This window comes from Rhincodon typus, chromosome 41, assembly GCF_021869965.1.
Source record: "Rhincodon typus isolate 14 chromosome 41, sRhiTyp1.1, whole genome shotgun sequence".
Classification (NCBI taxonomy): domain Eukaryota; kingdom Metazoa; phylum Chordata; class Chondrichthyes; order Orectolobiformes; family Rhincodontidae; genus Rhincodon; species Rhincodon typus.
The window spans coordinates 1,507,465-1,515,580 of record NC_063372.1 but is presented as its reverse complement, the minus strand read 5'-3'; the positions used below and the strand labels follow the sequence as shown (position 1 = coordinate 1,515,580).

The 8,116-nt window shown below is 44.9% G+C and overlaps 1 long non-coding RNA gene across 1 annotated transcript in view; it reads right to left on the bottom strand.

Moving 5' to 3' along the window:
- LOC125487400 overlaps positions 1–8,116 on the bottom strand; it is a 9,841-nt gene that overhangs the window by 1,070 nt on the left and 655 nt on the right. The window contains exon 2 of the long non-coding RNA XR_007265874.1: positions 4,903–4,940. This is a non-coding gene — a long non-coding RNA (uncharacterized LOC125487400). The remainder of the gene's footprint in view (positions 1–4,902; positions 4,941–8,116) is intronic.

Here is an 8,116-nt window from a genome sequence, read left to right as displayed (position 1 = left end):
ATCTTTGGTGAATTTCTGCAGTGCATCTTGTAGATGGTACACACTGCTGCTACTGAGCGTCGGTGGTGGTGGGAGTGGATGTTTGTGTATGTGGTGCCAATCAAGTGGGAGCTTTGTCCTGGATGGTGTCAAGCTTCTCAAGTGTTATTGGAGCTGCACCCATCCAGGCAAGTGGGGAGTATTCCATCACACTCCTGACTTGTGCCGTGTAGATGGTGGACAGGATTTGGGGAGTCAGGAGGGGAGTTACTCGCTGCAGGATTCCCAGCCTCTGACCTGCTCTTGTAGTCACTGTGTTTATGTGGTGAGTCTGGTTCAGGTTCTGGTCAATAGCAACCCTCAGGATGTTGATGAAAATGACCTTTGATCTACCACACAGAAGGAAATTTCATCCACTCCCAATAAACTCAGTGTTAATGTTGGTGCCAGATATGAAAGAACAACTATGCAATCTGTGTCCTGTAAATGATCATTGTTCTATCTGTACTGAGCCAATTGTTTGGGGAGGGCGAAATGCAAATAATGCCAGCCGAAGAGATGCTTACATAATCAGAGTAAGCAAATCCAAAACTGCGGCATCATTTACACAGGTATGCCAAAGAGCAGAGGCAAGCTGGGGCCTCAGTGGGAAATGACCCTGCCTCTGACCCAGAAGCTATTTGTCCACTTCACAAACAAGGAAGAAGATGTGTATATAACGCAGCATGTGTGTCAACTTGGAAGACCTGGAATGTACACCAGTGATAGGCAGTAAGAGTGATGATACCCAGCGATGGAATGGAAATTGAAACCTTTCCCATTACTATTGATAGCTCCAGACTACAACATGCAGGCTCCATGTATATTTGCAACTCACAAAAGTGTTATACAACAAAGTATGACACAGGTCACATTGGGGAAGGCTCGGTCACCAGCTCAAATACTTGTCAAACAGGCAGATGTAAAGGAATGTGTTGAAGGCAGGAGAGAGAGAGAGAGAAAAATCAAGGGGTTTCTAGACAGGTTAGCAGAGCTGACTGCAGGCAATTCAGACTGGGAAAGGAGGATAGTACAGAGAGGAAGTTGTCAGCAAAGCACACACACTGGGCTCAGACAGCGTGTTCAACATGTCTTCTGTTTTGGTCACAAACAACCACAGAGCACTGAGCCCAGTTCTGATCAGGTCGAATTTTGAGGAACATGCCTGCACACTGGAGAGGTGTTGCATTCTCAATTCAAGTCAGGTGAGAGGGTATGAAATACTTGCAAATGGGATGCAGGTTCAATGCAGTCTCGGTTTTGAAACCGTGCTTCCTATGCTGATTTTTATTATTCTATTATAAATCACTTCATCTGCTTTTTGAAACCCTGTGTAAATGTATCCCACTACAATAAGAATTCCTCTCACCACTGCAGATCAGGTGCAATTACATTGTGACAAGTTTCGACGGGCAGTTTTGTTCTGAATGCAGACATTTGTAAATTACATTGGAATGTAAGCCCGTCGATATTATAAACATTGGGGCCACCTTTATTCACCTCTTGCAGACAGGTCTGCCCGTTCTAACATGTAATTGTCCCTTAAATGATAGTGTAGTTATTGCCTCCAAAATTCTATCAAGCACGCTTTTTGCAAATAATCTTCACTCTATGTGAAGCCGACTTTGCAGTTTCATGCTAAAATTGCCCTCCCCGAGTTGGAATGAAGTTCCCCTGCTCCACCTTCACTGTTTCATTTAAAGAATGCTTCATGTTAACTTTAGTGAGCTTTACTGCATTGTATGCCTTGATATAATCGCATTTCCTTCACACCTTCTCCAAGCTGAGAAGCCAAATCCCCACAGTGCTCATTGAGAGATTTAAGGCAGAATCAGATAAGACGTCTTGTGCAAATATTTCTTCTGAATTTCCTGTGCATTACAGCGAGTTTCTCACTGGGCAGCTAGTCATGAAGAGTTGGTTTATAGCTTATTAAACACCTTGTTGACAGCCCAACATGCCTCCTCAATATTCACTTATCTTCCCAAATGGGTCAAACAAGCTCCATTTGGAAGTCAGAGCAGCTCCATGTCGGTCACCATCTCAGGGTAAAAACCGCCCTCGTCCGCTGGCATTGGCATCTGGCATTTGCCAACCCCTCATGGCCATCATGGCACCCGTCTGATCCACTTGCAGGGTGCACTACAGCTAACAGTGAAAGGGGCTGCTCCAGGAACACTTCTGGTACAGGGATTATACACCCAGCTCACAGACTGGACCAGGCTCCAACTCTGGGCTTGCTCACTCTCTTAAGCTTTGACTCACTCAGCACTTACCTACATGCTACAGCGTGGCCTTGCCCTGTCAATTAGCTCAGCAGTCTTCAGTCCAAAGGGTGGACGTCTTGCCCCCGCATATATAACCAACCGATGGCATGGGCAGAGGAACTAGGGAATAGGAGATTTGAGGGAAAAAAGCTGCACACATCGCTGTGGCAGTGACTGAGAATAGCTGCTGCAAAATAACTGGGTATCTGCCTCAGATACGGACACTTCAGCCATGACTGCTCCAAAAATCAAGCTGAACGGCAAATACAACGGATAAACTTCCAGAAAATGGGCCTCCGCAGTTTTAAATAAAAAATTGCTGGAGGAATGAAGGTGTCCCAGTGGGTGACAAACATTCTCAGGTTTGCTCTGGGTTTATGAACACAGTGTCAGGGGTCAGAATGTTAATAGACACATCAATATCTGTTACAAAGAAAATTCCTCTGACACAGCGGGTAACCTCAGCACGAGGAGAAGGCTAGAAGCTAAGAGAACTGAGTGGGTACATCTAAAATTAAGAAGTCCAGTTCTGGGTATGCCCAAATAGCATGGGCATTACTTCGGGGATAGACACACTACAGCTACTGGGGGCAATTATAGATCTGCAGGAGCACACACTGACGTGGAGAAAAAGGGAAATATATGTGACCAGTATGTATGGTGGTTGGGTATGTTTGCATTGGGCTTAAGGGGTGACCTTGTAGAGGTTTATAAAATCATGAGGGGCATAGATAAAGTGACTAGCAAGGGTCTTTTCCCTAGGACAGGGGATTTCAACACTACGAAACATATTTTTAAGGTGAGAGGAGAAAGATCTAAAACAAAAACACATGTTGGGCAAGTTTTTTTTTACACAGAGGGTGGTTTGCGAGCAAAATGAACTTCCTGAGGAAGCGGTTGCGAGTACAATTACAACATTTAAAAGGTATTTGGGTAAGTACATGAATAGGAACGGTTTTAGGGATATGGGCCAAGTACAGGCAGGTGGGGCTAGTTTAGTTTGGGAACATGGTCGGCACGGACTGGTTGGACCGAGGGGCCGTTTCTGTACTGTATGACTCTGTGACAGGTTGAATCTATTGATAGTTGTTGATGGTAGAAAGGGTTGGGAGAGAACGTGCAAAGTATTTCCACCAGGGTATCAGATGTGCACAACATAACCGAGGAAAGCAGTAAAAATTACAACACCAACACCAACACCAAGCACATCCAAGGGGGCCCTGGGAACACCTACAGATAGATTTTCCGGACTATTTCCTCTGTGAAAGCAGAATAAATTCTGCCCAGTGCCCATTAATCAATTCACTAGTTGATAGTGAAAGTTGAAAATGTTCCCCACAAGATAGCATTCGTTCATGATTGCAGCCTGGGACTTGACAGAAGGAGTGCTCCCTAGGTGGGGAATGTCCATTCGGATGGACTCTGATCAGGGAAGCCATTTCACAGGGAGATTCGTAAATTCTCAGGGATTAGGCTGAGGTTCCATATCCATATTACCCACTGAGCTCCAGGATGGTAGAAAATCTCTAAGGCAATACAGGAAACTGGGAAGGGTTAGGCAGAAGTACTACTGCATCTCAGGGTTAGAATCATAGAATCCCTACAGTTTGGAAGCCCAACAAGTCCACACTGACCTTCTGAAGTGCATCCCACCCAGACCCAGCCCCCCTACCCCATAATCCTGCATTTCTCATGGTCAGTCCACCCTAACCTGCACATCTTTGGACTGTGGGAGGAAACCGGAGCACCCAGAGGAAACCCACACAGACAGGGGGAGAATGTGCAAACTCCATACAGACAGTCACCCGAGGCTGGAATTGAACCTGGGTCCCTGGCGCCGTGATGCAGCAGCGCTAACCACTGTGCCACCATGCCATGCACCTTGGTGAGTAAATGTGTAAGCTTTTGATTGGAGACTTGTTATCAGTAGACACAATATAAAACCATTGTTTTTGTCATTAGTTTTGCGGTGTTAGCCATCTTTGACAACAGTTTAAGATATGCCCTCTTAAAGGTAAATGCACATCACATCACAGCAAAAACTTACTTTGATCAAAATTTGTTAAGAATACTTTATAAGGGGCTGTAAAACTAGAGGGCACAGGCTTAAGGTGAGAGGGGAAGGATTTAAAAGGGACCCGAGGGGCAGCTTTTTTTCACATAGAGGGTGGTGCATGTATGGAATGAGCTGCCAGAGGAAGTGGTGGATGTGGGTACAGTAACAACATTTAAAAACATTTGGACATGAACATGAATAGGAGAGGTTTAGAGGGATATGGGCCAAACGCAGACGAATAGAACTGGTTCTGATTGGGGAAACTTGGTTGGCATGGATGAGTTGGACTGAAGGGTCTGTTTCTGTGCTGTATGACTAAGACTCTAGGTGGTTGTTTGTGACTGGCATGGACATTGTGGGTTGAACGATCTCTTTCTGTGCTGCAAATCTTTATGATTCTGCGACTCTCACAGTCAAAAATAATGGTCAACGAGTTAACTATAGCAAAAGCAAAGAACTGACAAATTAATTCCTTCTTCCCCCACAGACTGTCCTTTTACATTCAACTATAGGCCGAGGCCTGCTTTCTACATTATTGAAGCTGAACTGCAAAAGTCTTACCTCAAAACGTTGCTGAGGTTCAGCTTGCAGCTTCAAACCTGTTTGAGTTAAAAAGACACAACAGATGATCAGAGGGCCAAAATCACATCAAAACCAATCACCAAGCAGAATTTCAAATGGTTCTGGGTTTATAGCCTGGATTCCTTGCATGGATTTAGCCTCTCGGACCAGTCAGGCCCCTTGTTCCCTCTGGCTTGGAATGTGCCTTTGACTATTGAATAGAAAGGAAACTTACAGCAATCCTGGGATTTTGTGTTTCCAAGATGAGATTGATATCATTCTTAGGGAGAAAGGGATGAAAGAGTATGGGGAAAGAGTGGAATCAGGGAAGTGAAGAGGGTGATCAGCCAAGATCAGAATGAATGTTGCAGCAGGCTTTAAGGGCCAACTCCTGCTCCTATTTTCTATGTTGAACGAAAAATGTCGAATGTCTTTGGTAGAATCATAGAATCCCTATAGCGTGGGATCAGCCCATTCAGCCCACACTGAACCTCTGTACAGCATCCCACCCAGACCCACCCCTACCCTATCCCTGCATTTCCCATGGCCAATCCACCCTAACCTGCACATCTTTGGACTGTGGGAGGAAACCGGAGCACCCGGAGGAAACCCACACAGACACAGGGAGAATGTGCAAACTCCACACAGACAGTTACCCGAGGGTGGAATTGAACCTGGGTCCCTGGTGCTGAGAGACAGCAGTGCTGACCAGAGCCACCGTGCTGGTAGGGGGAAGAAACATCTTTTTCAAGGAACGACACAGGATTTAGTTTTCATTTTATTCATGTATTTAATTTACATTTTGTGTGTTTTAAGGCTTTGTTTGTTATGTGTATATGATGAGGTCCTGTGTCGCTTGTGGATATGCTACAATATGTCTGAAAGAGAAACACTTCAAGCACTGAGCACAGTTCAGGTCTCCACGTTACAAAGAAAGGCCGGAAGAAGAAAATGCAAAAACTAGTTGTGAAACTGATGTCAAAACTGGACAGCTAGGGTCTCTTTTCTGAGGAAAGAAAAAAGAGAAGTGACTGAGATAACATGACAAATGTCTTTAAAATTATAATTAGATAGACGCAGAGAAAATATTCCCATCTGTAAATCTACAAATATATTCTGGGGAAATGTCTTACAGCTAAAGAACAAGGAGAATGTAGAGCTCAATCCCACAGGGAGTGTCGAGGTATATAGTCTTGATGAATTGAGGGATGGATAAACATGAGGGAGAAAGGATTAGAATAATTGATGGGATTAGATGAAGGAGAGTGGAATGAGGCTTGTGTGAATTTTTTTAACATATTTCAGTCACAGGGTGTGGACATCATTGGTTGAGCCAACATTGCTGTGGGTTTGGAGTCAGTTATAGACCAGACCAGGTAAGGATGGCAGATTTCCTTCCCTAAAAGGGCATTAGCGAACCAGATGGGTTTGTGCCCAACAACTAGCAATGGTTTTATGGTCATCGCTACACTCTTAATCCAGATTTGTTTTTTAAATTAGTGAATTCAGATTCCACCATCTGCCAGGGCAGGAACTGAACTTAAGTCCCCCTGGGGCTCTCGATGAATAACTTAGTGACAATACCACTAGGCCATTACTTCCCCAGTAAAAAAAAAAAAAACCACAAACACCAGCACTGACTATTTGGGCCAATATGGTGGCACAGTGGTTAGCACTACTACCTCACAGCACCAGGGACCCGAGCGCGCTTCCACCCTCGGGCGACTGTCTATGTGGAGATTGCACGTTCTCCTTGTGTCTGCATGGGTTTCCTCCCACAGTCTAAAGTGGTGCAGGTTAGGGTGGATTGGCCATGGGAAATTACCCATGATGTGCAAGCTAGGTGGGTTAGCCATGGGAAATGTGGAGTTATAGGGTTGGTGGGGGGTGGGGGGCGTGGGTCTGGGTGGAATGCTCTCTGGGGTGTGGTGTGGACTTTATGGGCCAAATGGCTTGCTTCTACACTGTAAGGGTTTAATGCCAAGAAGGTGTGAGGTGGTGCATTTTGACCAAGGAGATAGAGACAGGTAATATAGACTTAATGACATAGTTCTGAAGAGTGTACAGTAACAAAGGGACTTGTGGATGTATGTGCAGAGATCTTTGAAGGTGACAGGACATATTGAGAGAGTGGTTAGCAACAAAAATGGGATCTTGGTCTTCAGAAAGAAAGGTCTTGAGTAAGAAAGTGAGGCTGAACCTTCATAAAGCTCTGGGTAGGCCCCAGTGAGAGCACTGTGTCCAGTTCTGGTCCCCAGCCTTTAGGAAGGAGGTGGCTGATACTCGAGAGGGGGCAGAAGGGATTTACCTGAATGGTTCCAGTGACGGGGAATTTTAGTGACTAGGTTATAGAGTGGGAGAAGGTGGGAGCAATGGAGATTGGATTGAGGTGGGCAAGATTATAACAAGTTTAGATAAGGTAGACAAAGAGAAACTGCTCCCATTAACTGATGGTGTGAGGAACAGGGGGAGACAGAGCAGCAGTTCTGGGCAATAGCTGCGTGAGGAATGTATTTAGGAAGGCAGTTTTTTTATGCAATGAGCTGTAATGTTCTGGAACTCTCTGCCTACAAGGATGATGGGAGTGGAGAGAATCAATGATTTCAGAAAGAAAATGGATGGTACTTAACGGAAATAAACTTTCAGGGCTATGGGGACAGAGTGGAACTGAGTGGGTTGTGCTAACATGTACTTAAAGAGCTGCATACCTTCCTTTGATGCTGTAGATGCCCTGTTGTTGTCCTAATTAGCCCCATGTATACTAATGTAATGAACTGTAAAGTACAAAGTTCTGATAATAAGATTCTAGGCTTGGTGCTTTCACTAGAAGCACAATTGATGAAAAGTGCCTGGACTACGTGGGATGAGATGAGCTTAGATTTCCAAATGTAAAAGGTGGTGGAAATTCTACCACAGAGTACCTTTAGCTATGGGCACAGCTCACTTGTGTGTGAAGCTCCATGATCTTTCATCTCATTTTTCCACGATTTTGCCGATAGCCTGCTGATGACTGTGCGGAGATTGGATGGGACCTCCTGGTCCTGTTGTGAGCTATTCGTCAGCTTGGCTACGATCTCATTGTTAGAGATCTAACCAATAGAAAGCCAAGATTTCTCACTGCTATGGTGAGCTTATACAGCAAGTGGTGACATACTGGTAACATTATGGGATCAGAGGATCAGGCTTTGGGGAAGCAATGGCCTCGTGGTATTTA